The 26,312-nt window shown below is 34.8% G+C and overlaps 1 protein-coding gene across 1 annotated transcript in view; it reads right to left on the reverse strand.

Annotated features, from left to right (window-relative positions):
- The window catches only part of LOC116277792 (adhesion G protein-coupled receptor B1-like), a 219,441-nt gene that overhangs the window by 104,498 nt on the left and 88,631 nt on the right, over positions 1-26,312 (reverse strand). The window contains exon 18 of the mRNA XM_072948444.1: positions 17,119-17,332. The gene's annotated coding sequence lies outside the window, so the exon portion shown is untranslated. The remainder of the gene's footprint in view (positions 1-17,118; positions 17,333-26,312) is intronic.

The raw sequence follows: 26,312 nt of genomic DNA on the forward strand, positions 1-26,312 counted from the left end.
TAACAGTGTACTAGGGGTCCAATCTATTTATCGTTAAATCTATGAAAAATTAGGGGGAAAGGTACTGATTTATGCCCCTCTAATAATCAAACACAGGATAAGTCTGAGCATGCCCATACTTGGGGCAGTGAGCTTTGCAGTGAGAATGGAACATATGGCTGTGAAGTCAGTTGCCTCTTGGAAGAGATCAGTTGGCTTACCAACAAGCCACGCAGGCAGGAGGACCTTGGGATTGTCATCTGGTTCCAGTTCAGTTTTGGATGTCTGAGGTTTTAATTTCTGGTACATCCAGGGGAAATCAGACTTTGGGGAGATGACTTACAGTAACCAAATGCAGAAGCAACTGATTTTTTAAAATACATTTTTATTGAAGTACAATCAGTTTACAATATTGTGTCAATTTCTGGTGTTCAGTATAATACTTCAGTCATATAAGAACATATATATATTCATTTTCATATTTTTCACCAAGTTATTGCAAGATATTGAATATGGTTCCCTGTGCTACACAGTATAAATTTGTTGTTCACCTATTTTATATATATTAGCTAATATCTGCAAATCTCAAACTCCCAATTTATCCCTTCTTACCCCCTTCCTCCCCTGGTAACCATAAGTTTGTTTTCTATGTCTGTGAGTCAGTTTCTGTTTTGTAAATAAGTTTGTCTGTCTTTTTTTTTGCAGACAATCCAAAGATAATTAACGATTTTTTAAAAAGATGGAATTTATATGTTCTTAAATATTTAATGAAAGTCTGGCAAATCAGTGATGTTTGTAATCAAAAGTGATTGATAACTGCAAATTGCCTTTAAATTGTGTTTTGGAATGTCATGAACCATTGTCCTTCCTACTATGTATTTTTCCACAAAAAAATAAATCTTTCAACAAAAGGGAAAAAAGGCTAACTACAGGATATAACTTTTTAAGTCACATAATTTTTAAGTATAATATTATAATATATCCAAATTTTTGTGATGAGACACATACTTAACACCTCTTTGAAATAATTGGAACCATGTATTTGTGTACCTGGCACTACTAAGATATAGGATCTAGCAGCACTATTTACAATAGCCAAGACATGGAAGCAACCTAAATGTCCAATGACAGAGGACTGGATAAAGCAATTTGTGGCATATTTATACAATTAAATATGACTCAGCCATAAAAAGAATAATATAATGCCATTTATGGCAATGTGGATGGACCTGGAGATCGTCATTCTAACTGAAGTCAGAAAGAGAAAGAAAAATGCCATATGATATCACTCATGTGTGGATCTAAAAAGAGAAAGAAAGAAAAAAGACAATACTAATGAACTCATCTACAAAACAGAAAGACTCGCAGACATAGTAAACAAATTTCATGGTTACCAGGGGAAAGGGAGTGGGAACGGATAAATTTGGGAGTTTACTTCAAAAGTAAATCTCGGTCAAAGCCCTATTGCTTTGTATCTCTAATTTGTTTTGATAATCTTTTGACTCGAATTTTTGCATCTATGTTCATGAAAAAATGGACTTTAATAATCCTTTGTGATAAAATCATTCTCAGACTTTTAATTAAAGTTATAGTTGTTTCGGGGGAGGATATAGCTCAAGTGGTAGACTGCATGCTTAGCATGCACAGGTCCTGGGTTCAATCCTCAGTACCCTCTCTAGAAATAAACCTAATTACCTCCCCCACCCCCACCAAAATAAAATAATGAATAAATAAAATATTAAAAAAAAGTTATAGTTGTTTCATGTAAGTGGTTGGAAAGTGTTCACTTTCTATTCTCTGGAATAATTATTTTAGATCAATATGAAATTTGCCTTAAACATGTAAAAGTATTCACTATTGATACCATGTCCCAGTATATAGTTATTTTTGGTAAATTTTATATGTGTGGTTGAGAATGTATTCTGTCCTTTTTTTCGTCTAGTGAAATGTTCTTTGTATTTCCATTAGGTTATTCTGATTATTTAATAGTTTTTCAAATCTTTTATACCTTGACTAATGTACCTTCTGTTTGTTCTATTAACTATCCAGCAGTGTTAAAGCTCCCCAGTATTTTTTACTTAATTCTTTCAGTTCTGTCAGTATACTTCCAGCATCACTGAGATATAATTTATATATAATAATCTGCAGCAATCTAAAATGTAGAATTTGATATGATTTGACACGTGTGTACAACTGCAAAACCATTACCAAAATCAAGATCACAGATATGTAGCTCACCTTCCCAGATTTCCTCATGCCCCTGTGCACATCTGTCCCTCCACCTTTCTTCATCTACCCACTCTAATTCTGCAAGCAACCACTCACCTGCTTTCTGTGACTACAGACTTCTTTGCAACTGACTAGAAATTTACATAAAATTAATTACATAGTATATACTCTCCTACATAAAAAAAGGTATAAACAACTTATAATTCACTTAGCCAAACTTAAAACTATGCCATTCTTGACTTTAGCTCTTTGTTAGACTTCACTTTTGCTAATATATTAAACATATAAACTTTTTTATTTTATAACTTCAAACTTAATTTATCATTAATTGTCCTACAAAAAGCTCAAAGAACTCTCCTAAATATGTATGTATACACTTTACAGAGATTATTTTGTTTATATGTGATATTCTTAGGAAATCACTGAATATATAGGCAAAATTCATCATATCACTTATGATCTTGAGATAAAAGAACAAATTAAAACTGATATCTAAGGAAACTATGATTATTTTCCTTTAACTTTAAGCACTTTTCTAGAGAGTTATTTTCTTTTCAATAAGAAAAATATTTTTGTAAGTTCTTAATTCTTTGTGAATAAAACCAAGAATCTGTGAAGAAAAACGGAAGGAACTTTGGAAATGGTGGTGACAGCAGCACTGAGAACATAACCCTGCGCTGTTTTCAGCAAGGACTAGATTGCAATGTCCTATCTGCCATCTAAAATTTTTACATCAAGATTAAACTGCATACTTTTCTAGAAATGTTGATTTATATGGTGAAGTTGAATCCACACTAGTAAGCAATAAAGCCAAAATAAAGTTTGTAAGATGAACCAAGTCAAGATACTAACACAAGAGTAAAATTCTTCATGAATAAGGAAAAGAAAATGTAAACTAACATAAAATACAAATAGTGTTTGGAAGCAGAATTTAAAGCTAACTAAAGTAAGGCTTATTCAAATAATGGGTTTTTAAAATGGGTCAACTGAATACTATTGCAAAACATATGGAAAGTTAATAAAAATGCATTCTGATTAATGCAAATGGTACAATGAAAAAATTATACACTAGTTTTTCATTAGTTTCAAAAAATGCATTCTTTGAAAATTTTAATATTTTTGTCTGTAAAACTCTAAAAAAGTTGCTTTACAAACCGTTTCTCTCTTAAGTAATTTCACTGTTACCTCTCTCCTAAGGGTATTTGCATTTTAAATACCTTCTATAATTATATAAGAATGTGCTTTGCATCCTATAATCATCAAAGGGGGTATATTGTTGACACCTTGAAAGAGAACTATGTAGAAACACAGCTTAAAAAGTCAGAAGAGTTTCTTAATAGAAATTTGAGCAACACAAATTATAATAGGAGTGAGGTGAGCTTCCATGGCTCATCATGTGATTTCATGTGTATGTAAAGAATGAGTAAAATTTCCATGATGCTTTAAAAATGAACTATTGTTTTAGGAAATTTCTGTTAAATATTAATTATATGACTACATCCCCAATCCTCCATTTCATTTGGGAAGTCAACATAAGACTTAACAAGTCACAAGGCTTAAGTGCTCATCATATTCTGGTGTCTAACTTTGTTTCCCAAATGTTATTGACTCTTTTCATCATTATTCAGTAATGAATTAAATTGTCTTTAAAATATTTAATTATTCTAGTAAATTCTTGTCAAGTATTAGATCCTAGGAATACGAATTTTTAAAAAGGACAAAATACCTGGCTTCATTGAGATTTCATAAACAAGAAAACAAATGTGTAAGTACCATTTTAAATAGTTTTGAATTCAGAAGAATCACAGCAGAATTAGGGAATGGAACAGCAGATGACAAAGTATACTACTTCAGTGATGTTATGGACTGAATATTTGTGTTTCCTCAAATCCATATGCTGAAATCCTAACCTCTAGTGTAGTTGTATTTGGCCTCAAATGAAGTAATCAAGGTTAAATGAAGTCAGAAGGGCGGGGCCTTGATTCAAAAGGATTAGTTTCCTTACAAGAAGAGACTTGCCAGAGAATTTGTTCTCTCTACATTCAGGCACTGAGGAAAGGTTGTGTGAGGACACAGCATGAAGGCAATAATCTACAAGTCATGAAGAAATTCCTCACCAGAAACTGAATTTGCCAACACCTTTAACTTGGACTTCTCAGACTGTACAACTGTGAGAAACTAAATTTCCGTTGTTTAAGCCATCCAGCCTTGTGGCATCTTGTTATAGCAGCCAGGCAGACTAAGACATGTGGTAAAGAAGACCCCTGAGACAAACATGTATATTTCTTACATGAATAAAGATATGAATAATGTGAAGAAACGAGCCAGTTAGGAGATAAGGAAATTGGACAGAATTTCATGTAAAAGAAACAGTAATGGTAAGGTTGTAAAGCGTGAATCAGTTTGGTATATTTGACATAGACTAAGTACTCTCATGTAGCTCATCTGGAATGTACCAGGGAAACATGGTTAGAAAGTAGAAAAACTGGCAGGGATCGAATAGTATAAGATCTACCTACTAAAACCATTACAAGGATTTCAGATTTGATTCCAAGGATGATGTGAAGCTCTTGGAATGCTTTGAGCAAAAGAGAGACACAATATGGCTTATATTTTTAGAAGAAGATCACTAATGCCTTTGTAATTATGAATAGGCATAGGTGGATTCAAGGAGCGTAAGGAAAACTCTGAAATACTTCACGTGACGTCTTAAATAAATACTCGATTAGGCCAAGTGGCAAAAGAGACAACTGAATCTCACTTCAGGAGAATGTTGAGATTTATGGAGAGGTAACAGTGGCCTTCAGTTAAAATATCTTTATAGCATAGTTCAAAAATAAAAACCTAATGTACCAACTTCAATGAATTATTTGTTTTGAGTTCAGTGCTGTGTTTAATGTTAGAGCAGAGAATAAAAACAGAAAGAGATACTTTATATATATATACACATATATATATGTACCTCTATCTATAAACAAATACATGTAATTTTATAACAAATAATATATATATATGCATGTGGAGAGAGATAAATGACGTAATTATATATTCATTAAATGCATATGTCCATAGAAATGGCATTATGGCTCAGATAGCATGATTTTAAGAGATATAAGATCTTAGATTCCTGCAGTATAATGTTGTTTATTCTACAGAAACAGTAGAGAGAGAGAAATCCTCAATTCTAAACATTTTAGAAATACCACCAGGACATAAGAAAGTTATTAGTAGATTAAAAAAAAAGAGAGGATGAAAACTTTGAGTTAACAAAAAGTTAAAGTGAATTACTCTTTGATATGATGTGATTTTTTTTAAAGTATCAGTTTATCAGTGAAGGGAAAAGGATAACCACCAGCTTTCTGAAATTCATTTGAGCATAATGAGATCACCATAGACCTAAGATAAGATCTATATTTATTTTCAAGTGCATAAGTAATAGGAAATAGGTAATGACACAGTTAAACAATGAAAAATATCTTGTATAATTGAATATAGATATCATTTTTCAATGGAAAAGGAAGACAGATGGCATTATTAAAAGTTTCAATAAGTAGATTTCCAAAGATGAGGATGTATTTTAGACCCAGAAACCAAAACAGAAAGTCCTTCGCAGAAGGAGGCTACACACACTTGTTCAGACACTACAATGTATCACAGAAACTTTTCGTCAATTATAAAATCTTCACTGTCTCATGAGAAAGATTGCTTGTACCAGTAACCTCTCTTTTCATACACATTTAAGAGTAGATGTCATACAATTTGTCCTTGAAATGTTCATATTTTTCAGAGAAGCTAGGATATACTGTACTACAAATTCACACTCATCTCAACGGCTTACATGACAATCTCACTCAAAGCTCACATCCAGTGCAAGAACTCTACATATGTACCCAGGGATCCAGACTCACAGACTCCACAAACATTCGCTGTACCATTTGAAACACATGCTGTTTTCCCCTTAGAGTTTATCTCAGTGTTAAATAAACAGGGATTTATAAATATTCACAGAAATGACAAAATGTATGAGAGATCAAGCAATAAATTATCCAGATAAATCTGATGTTCCCTTACTGCTTACAGTACAATTTACTCTAAGCCTAGCGATAGATCTTTTAGACTGATGGAAGAACTAACCTGATTCTGCCTGTCTTCTTTAAGCAGTTAAGGTAATTACTGATGACTTAGTTTTCTGGGTTTTTTTTTCAAAGGCGTTTTTGTATATAGATCTTTTTACAGAGATGAATAAAAACCTCATTAATCTGAAGAATAAAAGAGAATGACTTCTATCAAAATATTTCTAGTTTTTATGAGGCCTACAGATTTTCTCTATCATTATTAACCACATAATGAAATAATTCTGCCATACTGACCACAGCAAGGTTTGTACAACTCACATAGTTGGTACACACCTTGGATACAACAGGAAAATTTATAAGCAAATCAGTTATACTATACAATATTAACTCAACCCCATATCATTTGCAGGACTGTTCTAAGAAATCACATTTCATAAAAAGGGTAAGTATGACGTCTGCTGACCTCAGAGGAATTAAACAGAGGAACAGGATCCCCACAGCCTTAGCCAACTCATTCTCAGTTATATACCTCAGTTTCAGGTGGCTCTGTTTAGGGGATACAATTATGTATTCAAGGGTGACTAAATCCATCTATTTCTTGGGCTGATAGGGTGAAAAGCTATAGTTTAGGGGAACATTTTTTCCAAATATTTTTCTAATAAAATTATATATATTAAGTAAATGTACTTAAAAGAAACAAATATGCATACACACAGAGAAAAAAGCAGTATATATACTGATTAGCCATAACTTCCTTCTCAAGTTTAATGCAAAAGCACTATTGAAGCAATGCTTAAAAAACACAAATTCTTAATTTAAAATGTAAATCTTACACAAATATTTGAGCTGCATATTACTTGAAATATATGGGCTATAGGTTATTATTGTTACGTACAGCTCAGAATCCTTTATAATTCTTATCACTATGTATATGTAAATATAAATTTAGTTACTGGAAGTTATCCCTTGTTGAGAATAGTTTCTCAGTTGTACCTTATCTGAAAAAGGATAAGATTCTTTCAGTATACTTGAAGATGGCTAGATTCAGAAAGAATCACTCACATTAGCCAAACTTAAATAAGATGAATGAATTACCCAGAAAGTCAACTTCCTGAATGTAAATGAGAAACATGACTATTAAAAAGACTGGATCATTCATACTTTTCCCAGGAGTTAAAAAAGTAATGTCATATTATGTTTTTCAGTATTCCCTAGACATAGTATATGACACCATGTTCATAGTCTAGACTGCAATAAGGCCATTTAGCATATTTTCCTCAATTTTAGTTGATAAAAACATATTTGGGATTTTAAAGTAAATTTGTAGCTATAATTTAAAACTAAATTATGTATATAGTGAATTAGGGAAATGAATATTAAATTGTAAATTGCAATTTTTTGTTTGCTTCTTTGAAAATATGAACATGCGTGCAAAGAATGACATGTAATTGTGTCATTTCTCTTGATTATTCATCACTTAAAATAACCTTCCAAATTGTGTATTTCTCATATTTTAAAACATATTTAGAGGTTCACCAGATTTTTTTTAAGCACAAAGTAAGCTGAAGGATGTCCATTAATAAGGAACTCTATTACATCCATACACACACAAAATACATATTTATTGAACTACCAGGTATTAGTCATAATTACTGGCACGGAGTGACAGTTTTGAATAAAACCAAGTGTATACTTTCAAGCAGTGCACATTTTATTAGAGAAGATAGGAAATAAACAAGAGAAAGTAAAATAACTTGAGATGCAATGTTAAGTTCCATCCTCTTTATGAAGGGAATAAAGAGGGAGAAGGTCAGTGGAGAAAGATAACTGTGGAAAGGGTTACTTTTTTTAATACCAACAGTGGTCAAGAAATGTCTTTCTATTAACATGACATTTAATGGAGACAAGAAGAAACTGAAAAAATTAGACATGCAGCTAGCTAGGGAAAAGGTAAAAGAGAATGATCATAAATGGTTTTCAATGATAGAAAAAGTACATCATTAAATGGATGTATAATAAATTATTTGACAGTGTTGTTACATAAAAATATGGATATTTAAAGTGCTTCTATTTTCCCAACAAAAAGAATGGATCATGACCATTTTCAAAATACTCATCTATGATTATTTCCTCAAACTAGATTTTGAGAAGTGGAATATGAAAAGTTATTACTACCTCATCAATGGGAAAAAATTAAAAATTTTCAAAAATGGTTGAAAAGAAAATTTAAACAATTTACACTTTCACTACCATTGTTTGGCTCTTCATCTTACTGAATTTTAGCCAGTGTTGACTGTTACTGAAGGCTATTATTTTCTGCCTTAAGTGGTGTTCATATGAAAAGAAAAAATGGAAAATACTGTATTTTTTGTCTGATTTCTAATCATATTACTTGGTTTACTTCTGTGAGTTATTTCTGTTTCAAAATTTTTCACAGTGATTATTTATATAGTAAAAAAACAAAACAAAACAAGACAAAAAAAACACTTGGCTTTTGCAGGAAGGTGGCCAAGACAGCAGAGCAGGAAAACCCTCAACTCACATCCTCCCACAGCCACCACATAAGGCACAGCCTTACAGCCAATAGGACCTGGAGCCAGCCCCACCTACCAGCCCAAAGTGGTCAGCCTGGTCCCAACAGAAAAGTACATTCAGCCTATACAGGCGGCACTCCTAGAAATACGGCTCTGATGACCAGAGGGGAGTGTGCTACTGGGCCCCACTGGACATCTCCTACATAAGGTCACTTCTCTGATACTGGGAAATGTGACCGGCCTACTTAACACACAGAAATAATCACAGAAAATTGGGCAAAATGAAGAGATAAGGGAGTATGTTCTAAATAATAAAAATTAAAAAGACAAATCTCAGAAAAACAACTAGATGAAGTGGAGATAGGCAATACACCTCATGAAGAGTTCAAGGCAATGATCACCAAGAGGCTCAGCAAACTCGAGGGATGAATGGATGAGCCCAGTGAGAATGTCAACAACAACAGAAAACATAAAGAAGAACCAAGCAGAGCTGAAGAATACAGTAACTGAAATAAAAGATTCAGAGGAACAGATCAGTGATTTGGAACACAGAGTGGAAATTACCCAAGCTGAACAGAAAAAAGAAAAGAAAAGTATTTTAAAAAATGAGGATAGCTTGATACCTCTTGGACAACATCAAATGTAGTAACATCCATATTATATGGGTCCCAAAAGGAGTAGAAAGAAAGACAGAACAGAGAACTATTTGAAGAGATAATAGCTGTTAACTTCCCTAACCTGGGGAAGGAAACAGATATCCAAGTACAGGAAGCCACTGCCATAACATGGACGAACCTAGAGTGTATTATCTTAAGTCAAGTAAGTCAGAGAAAGACAAATACCATATGATTATATTCTACTTATATGCAGAATCTAAAAAACAAAACAAATGAACAAATATAGGAAAACAGAAGCAGAAAACAAACAGATGGTTGCCAGAGGGGAGGGAGTTGTGGGGAGAAAAGAAATAGGTAAGTGAGAATAAGAAGTACAAACTTTCAGTTACAAATTAAATGAATCATCGGTATGAAATGTACAGTGTAGGGAATACAGTCATTAATTATGCAACATCTGTCTATAGTGACAAATGTTAATTAGACTTACTGTAATGATCGTTCTGACATACATAGACACAGCAAAAACTATGTTGCGCATTGGGAACTAACACAGTGTTGTAAGTCATTTACATTTCAAAGACAAAGTCATAGAAAAAGAGATCAGATTTGTGGTTCCCAGAGGCAAGGGTGGAGAGAAGGGCAATAGATGAAGATAGGAGAAAGACACAAACACCCAGCTCTAAGATAAGGAAGTTCTAGGGATATCATGTATAAGTCGATAAATATAATTAACGGTGCTTTATGTTATACATGAAGTTTTTAGGAGAGTAAATCTTAAGAATTCTCATCAGAAGGAATTTATTTCTTATATTTAATTTTGTGTCTATATGAGATGTTGGATGTTCACTAAACCTACTATGGTAATCATTTCATGCTGTACATAATCAAATCATTATGCTGTATACCTGAAACTTATATAGAACTGTATGCCAATTATACCTCAATAAAACTGAAACAAAAAGGAAAAAATTGTAATATGGGAGAAGAGTAGGTGATTCTTTGATTACTGATTATTATGATATTGATGATATTGTGATGAAAATATCTTTCATCTGTTCATTCTAGCCAAGCCTGTGTTGAGTTACACTTAGGATTTTATTCTTAGTAAGTAAAAATACTACATAGGTAAAGAGACTAGTTTTAGTCTTCCAGGAGTGAGAACAATATCTATCTATTCACAGGAACTAAAGACGTTTTCAAATGACTAATACACATATTGATTTATAACACCAGCTACCCTGGGTGTTAAAAGATACAACACTTGTTGAGATGTTCATGCATTTCACTTTCTTTTGGTGCTTAAAGAAATGGACATTTTTAATATTCACTTTTGCCAATAAATTAAAGTATCTTAATTCAGATTATGCTTTTCCATTAGAAGAGTTTTATAACTTGATTTACTTGTATCTTTTATTAAACCATATGTGGAGGTACTGTCAAAAGTTACCTTGGTACTCCTCAAACTGTGTTGAATGCTTTCTGGTTTCCTAGGTATTAGACTTAATATGATTATTTTAGTTTGATTAGAACACTCATTGCCTTAGGAATCATCCATATCTTTTTGCTGCTCATCATAATTAAAATTAATCAGATCCTTCCTTTTTATGGTCTCAAGGTTTATTATAAAATATGCTAGAGGTATGGGATTCTCTATGGGAGAAACTCTCATTATTACAATTTTCCCACTTTGGGAAGATGAAATATATTTTTAGGAGCAACTGAGACTTTCCAATTAATAAAAAGAGCAATAATAAAACTCATGTGGCTTTGGTGTCAATCTTGAGCTTAAGTTCAGGATCCCTAGGCAAATATTATAGACAGAAATTTCTTACATGTTGATAATTTATATATCAAAGTAACATATATTCAAATTTACTGTATAAAAATATAAATACTTATTTAACCAAATGAGACTGTTTCAATGGATTTCTGGAATTGGAAGCCCTTATTAGATAATACACAATTTAGGATGCAAAAACACTTTAAACTAGTGCTAATTATTCAGCGTAACTGAAGAGACTTTGGTCTTTCTAAAGACAATTTATGTTTTGAAAAATTAAGGTCATGCTAGAGAATGCATAACACACTTAGCAACTGTAGAATTTTTATATATTATTATGCAAAGTAGAATAGAAAATATGCAGAACTCACCTTGCTGTGCTTCCAGCTAGTCATTTCTTACCACTAAATCATGGAAGAAATCCTTACAAACTGGACACTAAGTTTATTTTCTGTCCCATTCCCATTGCAGACTCTTTTTTTTTTCTTATTTTATAGTTAAAATTCTTTACTCCTAAACCACTTTCCCCATTTTTGCTGTTTAGTTTGTTCCATGATTGCCTATGGCATATGGGAGAAAGCAACAAATCTAGAGTATTAATTTGTTCAAATTTTGCCAAAGAGAATAATATTGAAATCTGTCTGAAGTTTTTATGTTTCCGTGCATATTGAAGGTCATTAGAAAGGCTCTGAATTTCACAACTTAAAGTAGTACCAGTAGGCTTTGTTACATTGTGTAGAAATCTTTTCCTTTCAGAATGTCTGCTATATGAACCAAACTCATTCAGGGAAATCATAACAATGCTACAAATAATAATTAACATTTACTGAAAGCTTCAGAATAGCTAAGCAAAAGTATTAGCTTTTTCACTTCACACCCTCATCCTTTACAGTTTAGTATTATGTTTAATTCAATTTTATACATGAGAAAAGTTAGATATAGAGAGATTAAGTGGCTCATCCATGTCTCTCAAACCCACGCCATTCATTGAGTTTAAAACCTGCTCAAACAGTCATTATGCCATACAATACCTTTAAACAAAATCTTAAAATTAGGGACAGAGTAGACTGTTCTAGGAGAACATTTTTGAGATGTATGTTAGATAATGTTTTGTCTATATTTTCTTCTAGGACGTTTACTGTATCTTGTCTTATGTTTAAGTCTTTGATCCATTTTATTTCTTGCATAGAAATAAAAGCAAGAATAAACAAATGGGGACCTAATATAACTTACAAGCTTCTGCACAGCATTGGAAACCATAAGAAAAACAAAAAGACAACCTACGGAATGGGAGAAAATTTTTGCAAATGAAACCAACAAAGGCTTGATCTCCAGAATATATAAGCAGCTCATACGACTCAGTAAGAAAAAAACAAACAACCCAATCCAAAAATGGGCAGAAGACCTAAACAAGCAATTCTCCAAGGAAGACATACAAATGATCAAAAAGCACATGAAAAAATGCTCAATATCACTAATTATCAGAGAAATGCAAATCAAAACTACAATGAGGTATCACCTCACACCAGTCAGAATGGCCATCATTCAAAAATCCACAAATGACAAATGCTGGAGAGGCTGTGGAGAAAGAGGAACCTTCCTACACTGCTGGTGGGAATGCAGTTTGATGCAGCCACTGTGGAAAACAGTATGGAGATCCCTCAAAAGACTAGGAATAGACTTACCGTATGGCCCAGGAATCCCACTCCTGGGCACATATCCAGAAGGAACCCTACTTCAGGATGACACCTGCACCCCAATATTCATAGCAGCACATTTACAATAGCCAAGATGTGAAAACAACCTAAATGTCCATCAACGGATGACTGGATAAAGAAGAGGTGGTATATTTATACAATGGAATACTACTCAGCCATAAAAACTGACAACATAACACCATTTGCAGCAACATGGATGCCCCTGGAGAATGTCATCCTAAGTGAAGTAAGCCAGAAAGAGAAAGAAAAATACCATATGAGATCGCTCATATGTGGAAGCTGAAAAAAACAAAAAAACAAAAAAACAAAAAACCAAAGCATAAATACAAAAGAGAAACAGACTCATAGACATAGAATACAAACTTGTGGTTGCCAAGGGGGCAGAGGGTGGGAAGGGATAGACGGGATTTCAAAATTGTATAGATAAACAAGATTATACTGTATAGCACAGGGAAATACACACAAGATCTTATGGTAGCTCACAGAGAAAAAAATGTGACAAGGAATATATATATGTACATGTATAACTGAAAAATTGTGCTCTACACTGGAATTTTGACACAACATTGTAAAATAATTATAAACCAATAAAAAATGTTAAAAAAAATTAGAGACAGAAATTATATAGCTCCTCTTTGTTTTGGCTGTCACATTTGGAAATGCCATTTCAATACCTTGACCTTGCCTGCTCCATAGATCTTGCCCTCTATTCTGCTTCAACCATTTACTAGAAGACTACAGTAGAGATGTCTATACCCATAATTACATCTTCACTGCAAGCATCCCACTCTTCAACCAGCACTACTTAACTTCACCGCTTACTCCTGCTAGTATCCTGTCTGCAAAATCATTTGACCCTCTGGGACTAAGAGTACATTTACTATATCAATCTTTCATTATTGCTTAACTGATCCATATCCTCAATTCCCTCCCATCCAAGTGAAATCCCACAGTCCGCTGTTACATTATTCCCCTCACTGTATCCTCACCTCCTATGTCACTGTCTACTTCCAACACATCTACCTGGCAAAACCTCAGAACCACTTAATCTCCACCCTCTTCCTATTCTTCACCTGTACGTTTATTGCTTTGGATAAGTACCTGAACTGAGGTAATAAAACCAAAACCCTACACGAAACAAAAATGTATGCCACAACATGCCAACTACCCTCACTGAAAACTGATAAACACTTCAACTTGTTCTAAGTGCTGCCCAGTCACCATTCTATATTTTCCCAGCCTACAAATTCACAGGAATGTTTCACACCTTCTTATCTGTGTTCAAATTTCACACATTTTTCCACTTTCAGCTGTGAATCTTGCAACTCTATGTTCACAGTACCGCCCTTGTTCTCCATTGCAACTTCGACAATATTTTCTCCCTTCTCTCCCGTTACTGCTTCACAGAGTATGTTCACTTTTGCAATAAACACTAGCTTTTTCCATTTACTGACGAATCTCTCCAGCCCCTCTAAGTATGTGTAATTTTTTTCACCTCAATTCTTTTCTCTGGATCCAATATTCATTTAGCTACTACATCACTTTTTCTGCTCCCCTTCCAACTCCTCTCTTCCCACTCCTGCATCAGCCATTTGAAGCAGACTCTTAATTCACAACTTAACCATTCTTGTCTAAGTTACCGATGGTCTCAACATTGTAAAATTTAGTTGTCTATTCTCAGTCTTCATCTTACCTGGTCAGCAGCAACTAACACAATTGACTACCTGATTTTTTAAAAATCTGTCTAGGGGAGATTCCACTCTGATTTTATTTGTATTTGATTAATCATGCCCCTCAGTGCATTCTGCTAGTTCCTTCATATCTCTTGATCTTCAAATGTTGGAATTCCCTGGGGTTTTAAGTTTCAGACCTCTTGTCTCCTTGACTTCACCCAATTCACTCTTCAGTAATGATATATAGTCTTAATGGCTTTAAAAATAATTTACACACAACTTCCCCAAAGAAGGTCTCCAGCTGTACCTCTTCACTTTGTTTTATATAAATATATCTATGCTTTCAGTTCTCCACTTGTGTATTTAATTGGCCTCTTCTACCTAACATACAAAAATCTAAATTCTCACTCTTTTTATCCAAACTTACTCTTCCAGTCTCTTCCTCTGCAGTTTAAGTTCTTTGCTGTGGGGCAAACAATGTTGAAGTCTCTTGACTCTTCCTATTTCTCACACTCTACAGCCAACCTTTCAAAATAAGTCTGCTTTTGAAATAAATCTGTAACATAACATCATGCTACTTCTATTGCTTCCATCCATGTGTTCAAGCTACCATCATATCCCCACTACCTATTCTCAATATTACCATCATATTGATATTTATTTCAATTGAATTATAGTTGATTTACAATATGTGTCAGTTGCAGGCACACAGCATAGTTATTCAATATGTTTATAAATTATATTTCCTTTAAAGTTATTACAAAATAATGGCTATATTACCCTGTGCTGTCTGATATATACTTGTTGCCTCACAGTCACGTTGATATTTTTAAAACATGTCTATCAAACTGCCCAATATCCTCTAAGGAGTTTTTGTGTAATGGTAAAATAAAGATAAATACAGTGAGATATAATGCCCTACTTAAGCAGGACACTATCTGTCATAGATTAATTACTACCATTCTCTTCCTGGCATACTCTTCCCTATCCAAACTTCTTTACAATATCAATATAATAAGGATGCTGTTACCACAGGGTCTCTGCATTTGCTGTCCTCTCATCCTTGAATGCTCTTTCTTCTTATATCCATGACTCATTCATTGCCTCATCTTTTGTACTTTTCTGATTAAATATCAGTATATTAGCAAAGCCTTTATAACTGGCTCCACTCTTCATTGTTTATTTTTTTTCTTCACAGGACTCTTAACCAGCTAACATACTGTATATTTTACTTTTCGTTAGTTTACTGTCTATCTCCTTCATAAAGATGTGTACTGTGATGGCAGGAAATGTTGAAAGTTTTTTATTTTTATATTCTGTCACTAGAAAAATGCTGCTAAAATAGAAAGGCACCACACATTGTTGAATTAATTAAGAACAAAATAGATAGGTGCCTTGTTACATATCCAGATTAATACAGTATGGTAATTTCAGAGAATCATCAATAAATACAACAAAAACAAACAAGAAATGAGTACTGGGGAAACCTGCACAGATAAAATGGAATAAAAAGCAAAAAAAGATGGCTTAGCTTGCAGATACCCACTGTGTTCCCCATGTCCAAAGCCCAACACACACAACCTTGGGAGTTACTTAAGAGAAAGAAGAGAACAACAACAAAAAAACAAACAAATAAAAACCAACCAACCAACAACAACAACAAACGGAGGTATGTGCTGGAAGGTATAGTAGGCTATATTCCTTAAAGATCAATTACTCAACTCTGGTATGAAATACCACCAGAAATTCTGTGAAAAAATATTTCAACTCAATGTGCCATGCTTAGCTTTTCAATTAATTTCAATGAATTTTTATAATACTCCAAGATAGGCCTAGAAGATTTCTTCTGATGTATCTTTAAAATCAATCAAGCAATCAGTCTTACAGTGGGAGAGTATCAAGAAGCTTTTAACAGTGTAGTAGCCAATTACACTGGTGCTAAGTACTTCCAGTTGTAATCCATCCCTGGTGTATGGTAAGATTATAAACCCTGTCTCCTTTCTGGCTAAGTACAGTTACCAGTGCTACTTCTGATCAGTATGTTGTTATCAGATACATGCCACTTCTGGGCCAAAATATTTAATTCCTAGTAGAAGACTCTCCAGAATGGCATTTTCTTTCTGGCATGCTGATCAGCAATGTTTGAGACTGATGGGTGCTTCAGTAATAATCTGGGTTTCTTCCTATGATGAACATGTGTCCAATACCCACTCTGCACTAACCTGCAGTGCAAGTGGCATAATCGAGTGAAAAAATACACAACTATACAAATCTCTACATTTCTATTCTGAATGATACGAAGAGGAAGCCAAGGAAACAACCATGTCTCTTAATACAGATACAGCTACCCTTTTTAAAAAACTAGTGCAGGTGACATCATTCTTTAATGATACTTATTCTTAGATAATCATTCAAACTATATTTTCAAATCAACTGGGCTTTTCCCTATTGTAACAGTTATATGTTGCTGTATAAACAAAATGTAGCAACTTAAAGCAGCAAAATATCTTACCGTGTCTGTGGGTTGGAAATTCAGGAGTAGCTGAACTGAGTCCTCTGTCTCTGGGCTGCAATTAAGGGCTGCGGTCATGTCAAGATTTGACTTGGGGGAAGATCCACTTCTAAGAGTATTTTTGAAGGCCTCGGGTTCTTGCTGGCTCTTGGCAAGAGTCATCTGTTCCTTGCCTCATGGGCCTCCCAGGAGAGCAGCCCATAGCACGGCTTCCCTTCAAAGCAAGAAAGATCGTGAGAGAGGGTAAGAAAAAAGACACAGATTTTATAACCCAATCTCTAATGTGACATATTTTTGTTGTGCTGTATTTGTTGTATCAATAATCAGGTCTAGTCCACAGTCCAGAAGAGGAGATTCACACAAAGCGGTAAATATCAGGAAGTGGAAATCATCAGGGGCCATTTCTGAGGCTGCCTACCACATCATTACTAGATCCTTTCCTGCCTCTGACCCACTCCTTCGGTCAGTCAGCACTTAATCGATTTTAAGAAGATAACTGGAAGCATATCATATATTACCTGTGTTTTTAAACCCACTGGTTTTAAACAGTTAAACCCAATATTCCAAACTTAAAAGAAAATGTACTCTCTTGACCTTAAGAAATGTAAAGTAATAAATATAAACCATCTACAGCTTGAACATTCTATAAGAATATTCCTATACCTATATCTTAAATATGATCTGTAAGAATTTGCATGGTAGATGGTACTCTTTAGAGACTAATACCTGCCAACAAACCTGCAATTGCTTATTTCTTCCCCTCAAATCAAGTTATCTAATTTACCAATGTTGAAACACTTGTTATGGACCCACTGTTATAAGTTCTATGACATCTGAGTCAATATCCTTCTGTTTTACAAGCTCTGTTTTTCTATCCTAATTTTAGTATAAAGTCCCTCAGTTGTAAATTTCTACTATTCAGGGGGAAAATGAGGAAATTATATAAACTAAAAATAGACAAAGGGAAGAGTGCAAAGAGACCGCTTCATAGCAATTAGAACTCTGAGACACAGAGTAATTACTTCAAAATTGAAATGACTGATATATAGATATCTCTAACAATTCTACTGATGAGTTAAAAATAAAAACCTGTGCCTAATTCAGTTGTGGAGTACCATTACTTCTTATACCACTCCTTGGGCATCAGTAATTACTCCTAGGACCCCAGATAATATTCTCTGAGTCATCCCTTCTGAGCACTGTGGCCTCATGCCCAGTTTCCTATCAAAGTATCAATACATAGAAAATTCACAACTCCTTCAAAGTCCAAGCATTAGAAATTTCAAAAATCTTCTAGTAGGTTTTTCAGTTATATTCAGAAAACAAAAAATCCCTAACCTTTAGACAACCTGGAAAGTTCTGACAATCTCCCCAGTCACATTTTGTATCACTGCTCTCCCTATTCCTATGATAGAGACACACTAACCTTTGTTTCTCTTCCCCATGGTCACTTATGTACCCTCACAATTTTAAATATCTTGAGAAAAGAGTGAGCAAATCATTTACATTTTACATATCTACGTGATAGATACTACAGAGACCGCATCATGGTAATGAACCTCTTAGCCACAGAGCGTATATTTCTAAACTAAAAGGGGTTTATAAACACATCACATGAATGCACACACAGAGAGGGTACAAGGAAGCTTCTTTCCCAGATTAAGCTTGAGTTTTTAATACAGACACGTGTATATACATACATGATGGGCATTAAAAAATTCAAGCATAATCAGAGAAAGAAGTTTCCTTGTATCCTAAAAATATCAACTTGTAGTTGAAGTGAACAGAAAAGTTCCTCACTTTTTCCTTATGAAAATTATAAGATTAATTACAATTGTTCTCTTATGAAAGTTTTTCTGCTAATTGGCATTGGATACTTCACAAGCCAGCTGTCACCTAATTACAGAACCTGAAAATATTTTAGGATGTTTTACTCTGAAATGAACACTCCACACAAAAATAAATGAAACTGCTGTTATTTTTAAACTCCAAAAGCCTGCAGTTTCATTTCTTATTTGGTTCCATTTTTTTAAAACGGGGGGGGGGGTCTAAAATAAGAAGAAAATAGAGTATAAATGACAGATGAGAATGAAAAAATTCAGTTTGGGGGGGAGAAAAATGACCTTGAGGTTTTGGGTGAATAAATAATGTTCTTAATGTTAATTTCCCACATGGTGCTCACTGGTTTCATTTAACCATGTGTAACTCTTGAACCTGGCATGTGAAGCAAAACACTAGTTTGCCTGAAAACAAACCACCTATATTTATCTTCACGTCAGTTAACTCTGGAATAACAACAATATTTCATTACATTCTCAGAGTTTTGCACTTGTCATTTAATAAAAGTAGATTTAGATTTTCCTCCAAAATAAAAAACAGAAATATTGTTAGTATTGTGGACTACAATAACTTGTATATTGTCTCAAAACTTAGCTGTGTGTAGCTTTTACAAATGTAAGTCACCATATGTAAGAAAAAAGCTGTTACTTACAAAACATTAAACTTACAATACTGAAAACTTTGTCATAACATATATTCCAACATCCATAAAGCAATCACAGAGCAAAACAGATTCTCTTCAGTGTTGGTGTCTTGAATGGATTAGCACTGATTTGTTATAACAGAATAAAATAAACTACAGACTAATAAAGATAAATAATTTCTGGTATAGCTCAGGTGTTGGCTGTATTTTTGTTTTTGGATTTGGCTGAAAAATTGAGGGAATGGAATATGTTTCTTTACACATCAGGTAGCAAATAATTTAACCATCTCTGCTTTTATGATTCGTTTATCTACTGGGACATTGTAAGTCTCTCGCCCCAATCCTTCCCTGCAGGCCCTCTTAGTCCTCACCTGTCATTTTAGAGATTCACTTGGGTGCTTATCTCTCAGAATCACCCATTTTATTTTCTGTTATATTCCAAATTCTGTTCTTTTTGTAACAGAACATTTTAGCCATCTATTTGTTACACTGCTCCCTTGAAAGCTGTGCCCTACGAGCCTTATATTTTATAGTCAAAAACAATTATCAAAGTATTTTCAAAAGCAAATGTCATGAAATCTCAAGGTAAATTACAACTCTCTCTTAAGACAGAAGTGGTTTCATTCAAATAAATTATTTAGCAAATCCTCTTGTATTTCCATTATTTTATAATTAATAAATTTTATATTTTAGTACATTTTCAGACCTACATAATTGACCAGACGGTCAATTGCACAAAATTCCACATATCCAACCCCCACATCCAGTTTCCCCTATTATTAACATCTTGCATTAGTGTTATATAGTTGTTAGAAATAAACAATCAATATTGATACATTATTATTAAGTATAATCCATAATTTACATTTAATTACATTAAAATACATTATTAAATATTATACATAATTTACATTAAAGTTTCACTCTTTGTGTTTATAGTTCTATGAGTTTGGGCAAACTGCCATGTATCTACAGTTAACAGCTTCACACAGAATAGTTTCACATCTTAAAACTTCCCTGTGCTTCACCTGCTCATCCTTTCCAAAGGGGAGCAAAATATACCACTCCAAAAAACGGCACTTTTGGCATACTGAGTATTTTGAACTGGTTATTTTTAAGAAACAGCAGACAAAGGAGCTCTGAAAACTGAGTAGAATTTCCCTTTTGTAAGAGATATTTACATTGTAAGGGAAATCTCCATTTATAAGACTTTCTCATTTTCTGTACCAGGAAGAGAAGGGTGACTATATATCTCTAGAAACTCTTATCAGCAGAGAAACCAACAACTTAAATTTGCATAATACCCTTAACTTTGTTTCTTGTGATTTTCCTAGTAACCTCTTGTAACTGGCTTCCCCTCACCCCTAACATCTTCGTTTGTCTTTTGCTTGAGATGGTATTCAATGTGGTGACTTGGGACATTTGGGAGAGTTCTTCAGTTTTCGTGGGTAAATCCCACGTATGCAGGAGGTATATACATGTTACTGAATTTCTGTTTGTTTTCGCCTATTACTCTTTTACTACAGAGAGTGTCTCAGCCAAGAACCTAGAAGGAGAGAGGGAAAAGTATTTTTCCTCTCCTACTATTCCCTCCTTCCAGAAAACACCTGGCAACCACTCATCTTTTTACTGTTTCTATAGTTTTGCTTTCTCCATAATGCTATACAGTTAAACACATTCATTATTGTAGTCTTCTCAGACTGACTTCTTTCACTCCAGAGTATGCATTTAATGCTCTTCCAGGTCTTATTGTGACTTGATAGCTCATTCTTTTCTATTACTGAATAATATGCCAGTATGGATGTATATAGTTTATCCCTTCACCTATTGAAAGGCATCTTGGTTGTTTTCAGTTTTGAATAATCATGAGTAAGACTGTGATAAACATTTATGTGCAGATAACTGTGTAAAAGTACATTTTCTTCTCACTTGGTTAAGTACCTTAAGTGGCCTGTTAATGGGTGAGAAACCTAACTTCACTAATGCTTTGCTCCAAGATGTAAAATTACTCCTTGTCACAAAAAGAAATTTGACTTTTCCTTTGGGTAAAGCAAATTAGCAAACACAAATGACCTGTGTTGTTCTCCTTCTCACTCTATTGCTTAAAAATCTTCCTAACGTTTGTTTCAGCCAAGTCAAGGTCAGAGTTCTGATCTTTCCTACTGCAACCACATATTTACGTGTGTGTGTGTGTAAGAGAGAGAAAGTACTGACTGACTAGCAATATAATCTGAAAATGTAATACAATTCCCCATGATCCTCTGTCTATATAAAAGAGACAAAGTAGGACTGAAAGGAGAAGATTATATATTATTATAAAAGTACCAAGAAGCAGCAGACTCCGACGCCGAGAAGCTGAAGGCGGGCGGCTCCGACGCGGAGGACGACGACGAGTACAACCGGCCCCTGGGCCCCAACTCGGACGACGAGAAGATCACGCGGCTGCTCAAGAAGCACAAACCCTCGAACTCGGCGCTGGTCGGCCCGGGCGGCGGCGGCGGCGGCGGCGCTGGTCGGCCCGGGCGGCGGCGGCGGCGGCGGCGGCGCTGGTCGGCCCGGGCGGCAGCGGCGGCGGCGCTGGTCGGCCCGGGCGGCGGCGGCGGCGGCGGCGCTGGTCGGCCCGGGCGGCGGCGGCGGCGGCGGCGGCGGCGCTGGTCGGCCCGGGCGGCGGCGGCGGCGGCGGCGGCGGCGGCGCGGGGGACGCCTTGTGAGGACGCGGCGGCGAGGCCGCACAACCAGGGTACGGGATGCGGGCCGGCGACCCACGCCAGCCGCCCGCGCCGGACGGCGTGTGTATATACATTTTTACAGAGTAAGTTATAAAGCGGCCCGGCTCCGGCTCGGCGTGCAGGGACCCTGGCCGCGCCCGCGTCCCTGTCCCCGGCGCGTTGGCGGGGGCGTCGGCCCAGGGCCGACGCTGCTGCTGCGCGTCCTGGGAGGAATCACTTTGTATAATCAATAAATTATTGAACACGACAAAAAAAAAAAAAAGCGTCGGAGTCCGGCTTCTTCTTGGTACTTTTATAATAATATATAATCTTCTACTTTCAGTCCTACTGAACTCTATATATCTTTACAAAATCAAGTTACCTGGGAGTTATTCAATATCTAAAAACTAAATGAATACTTAACTATCGTGACTAGATTACGCAATAACCCCTACTTGTTTTATTGTCTAATGTAAAAGGCTTCTGTCATTTGCTAAATTTCAGACTGACTCAATTTCCTCATAATTAACAGATTAAACCATAAGAAATTGGTTTTTATGTAGGAAAAAAATGGTTCAATGTTCAAAATTTCATTTGGATCAACCTAAATACAATGTAATTAAAATAATGGTCTCTCTTGAGTAATTTTGGCAACCTCTTCATGATAGAGCATTTTTGTAAAATGTAATAATAATTATCATATATAATAATTAATTATTATTAACTGGGCCCCAATTTAATTTGTGGTAAAACTCTGTAAAAGGAAATCATCTTAAAAACAATTACTACTTATGACCCATCAATTCCAATCCTGGGTATATATCCCACCCCCCAAAACATTAATTTGAAAAGATACATACAATCCAACGTCCGTAACAGGATTATTGACAACTGCTAAGATATGGAAGCCACATAAGCTTCCATCAACAGATGAATGGATAAAGAATATGTGATATGTGTGTGTGTGTTTATGGTATATATATGTATACCACACATACGTATGCATGCACAATGGAATACTACTCAGCCTTAAAAAAGAATGCAATATGGCTTGGAGGGTGTCATGCCAAATGAAATAAGTCAGACAGGGAAAGACAAATACTGTATAATTTATGTATGAAATCTAAAAAATAAAACAGACTAGTGAATATGATAAAAAGGAAATAGATCCACAGATACAGAGAACTAGTGGTCACCAGTTAGAAGGGGTGGGGAGGAACAAGGTCAGGATAGAGGATTAAGAGGTACATACTATTATATACAAAATAAATGAGTTATAAGGATATATTGTACAACACAGGGAATGTAGCTAATATTTTTATAATAACTATAAATGGAGTATAACCTTTAAAAATTATGTTGTATACCAGTAATTTATGTTGTACACCAACTATCTCTCAATAAAAGCTTTAAACAGTACTAAAAGTAATAATTCCTACTTTCATCCCTCCCCAAATCTATCCTATGTGAGGAGAGGAGCTTGTCTCCCGATTAGCATCTAATATTACAGAGATAAACAGAACAGATGTATGTTCAGCTGAATATAGCACATAATATGCATTTTAATCATTTGTTTCTTACCTACTTTTCCAATTGTAAATTATCATCTTTTTAAATTGGAGTACACAACAGATGGTGAAGAGTTAGTTTAAAGTGATGTTTCCTTTAATAAAAACTACTGTGACAAGTAATCTCACACTACAACAGTTTATTCGTTCACTACACTGATTTATATACTGTATTCAAATCTGTTGGATTATTTCAGCCACAGCTGCCATATCATGAGTCTGGCTTTAAACACAGTATCACTGTAGTGCACTCACCCTATGTTAAGGAAAGAAGAAACGAAGGATGCTGCAAGCCTAGTAAGAAATCACACTGTGAAATGACAAGATTCAGCAGAAGAAATTCAATTTCTATTCCCACTTTCCTTTATGGGAAAAAGAATTCTTACATATCCATGATTATAATAATAGTACAATTTTAACTAAAATGAGTTTCACAGATAGCAAACTAAATAGCCTGCTGAAGTACTTTAGCTTCTTCCTGTGCATGTCATTATGCTTGTAAATAAAAAGCCACACACATATCATACACACAGCAGGGGATGATTATTCAGTGGGATTTTGACAAATGGGTGCCAAGAGATTTAATACAGATCATTCAGTATTTATACATACGAGTACATTTAAAACTACATGCACGTATATTATTTTGTTTGTGCAAGAGTGTTTGGACATTTTCTGCTAAATAGTCAGATTTTTAAATTGGAAGGATTTTATGACTTACTCAATAAAATCTCCCCAGTTTAAAAACGTTTTAAATCCATTAATTATGCATCCATATGAACGGCCCAGAATATACTGAATGGGTTGGTAATCTTTTTCATGATTATATGCATGATGAAGTCAATTTTACGGAAATAAAATTAAAACATGTTACAAGAGCCAAAAAATAATTTGATTCTTTTACACTTTCACAGATCTAGATTTCTATTACATTAGTGTATAGAGGCGAAAAATGTATGATGTATGCAACTGGTGAGAGAATTTAATTTAAACTCAGTTATTTTCCCAGTATTATTCATTTAAGTATAACTACCCCAGATTATTTTCCAAACCATGAAAAATGTCCCAAGTCAATGGAGGTATATGAGGAAGCACTGAGTGCATCTTATGAACTACTACTAGAGATACATTTATTCCCACCTGAAAATCTCTCTCTGAGTGCTTTAGATCAAAGTCTGGTGTAATTTTTTTGAGTGGGCTGAATTCAGGGAAGATACACATTGTGTATATATGTATATGTATAACTATATGTATTGTGACTATTGGCTTTTTACTAAATGCTTTTTTTCTAATTTTCCATAGTCATATGCTGCCTGGCATCAGATGCCCTCCTCTTCAGTCACTTGTGGGGAGCTGATATGTGGGTCATTCATTGGCCACATAGGACCCTCTGAACTGTTCAGCTTTCAAATTCTGTGATGCACTTTCTCGTGAACCTCTTTGAACCTCCTCACTCTTGCCTGTCCCCACACAGTGACACACTGTAACCTCTTACTGCTGCAGTTACTCTGTCCCAACCAGGCCACCTTGGTTGGGTCCCCATCAAGATAGCAAACATCCAGCTCCTTTTCTAAATACACATTTCCCACTGGAAATTCTGGATTTCCTGACATGAAAATTACATGTGGAACAGACTTCTCTAACGCTTTTCTTTCTTTATTCCAGCTATCTCAGGAAGTTCCAGCTGGCCACTCAAAATTCTCAAGTCTATTACTCTCAAAATTCCCCAGTTTATTTTTAGTTTGTTGTAATACATGACATCCTATTTCAGAAAACAGATGGTGACTTCTCCAAAAAAAAAAAAAAAAACTCTCACTGGTTCTCTTTCTGGTACACAGAAGTGGTTATATAATTTTCTATTGCTCACTCAGTAAATATATAACCAGGAGGAAAGACACTAGTTTTCTCTGTATGAAGATACTTCCTTCTCCCAACCAACTTTGTTTAAAGTGGGGCAGAAAGATGTCTGGAGAGAAGAAGAGGGACAGGTAGTGATAATCCACTAAACCAGCACATCACAGACCCTGGACTTGTTCTTTTCTATTTTTTCCTCATACGTAGGCTGGAAATGGGTAATCAGGAAGCCATTATCAGGATATTTTTGATTTAGTTTTTGTACATCTTTCATGAATGGGTCTGGCATTTCTCCTTAGAAAATAGTGATGTCTATCACATATTATTCCAAGATAACAAAGACAAATTTAAAACTACAATCCTGTTGCACTAGTCTTTGTTGTTAATATTTTGGTTGCTTAGTTTTGCTTTTTCTTCCCAAACATTACACCACTGTTTGAGTATATTGTTAGGTTGATTTTTAATAATATCAAAATCTGTTGAATTATGTTTTTGAAACTTGAGACAGCAATATTTTATGTCAATCATTCCAAATCTGAAAGATTAAGCATTTACCTTTTAAATGTTGAATATATATATAAT

Source organism: Vicugna pacos, chromosome 23, assembly GCF_048564905.1.
Source record: "Vicugna pacos chromosome 23, VicPac4, whole genome shotgun sequence".
In the NCBI taxonomy this organism is placed as follows: domain Eukaryota; kingdom Metazoa; phylum Chordata; class Mammalia; order Artiodactyla; family Camelidae; genus Vicugna; species Vicugna pacos.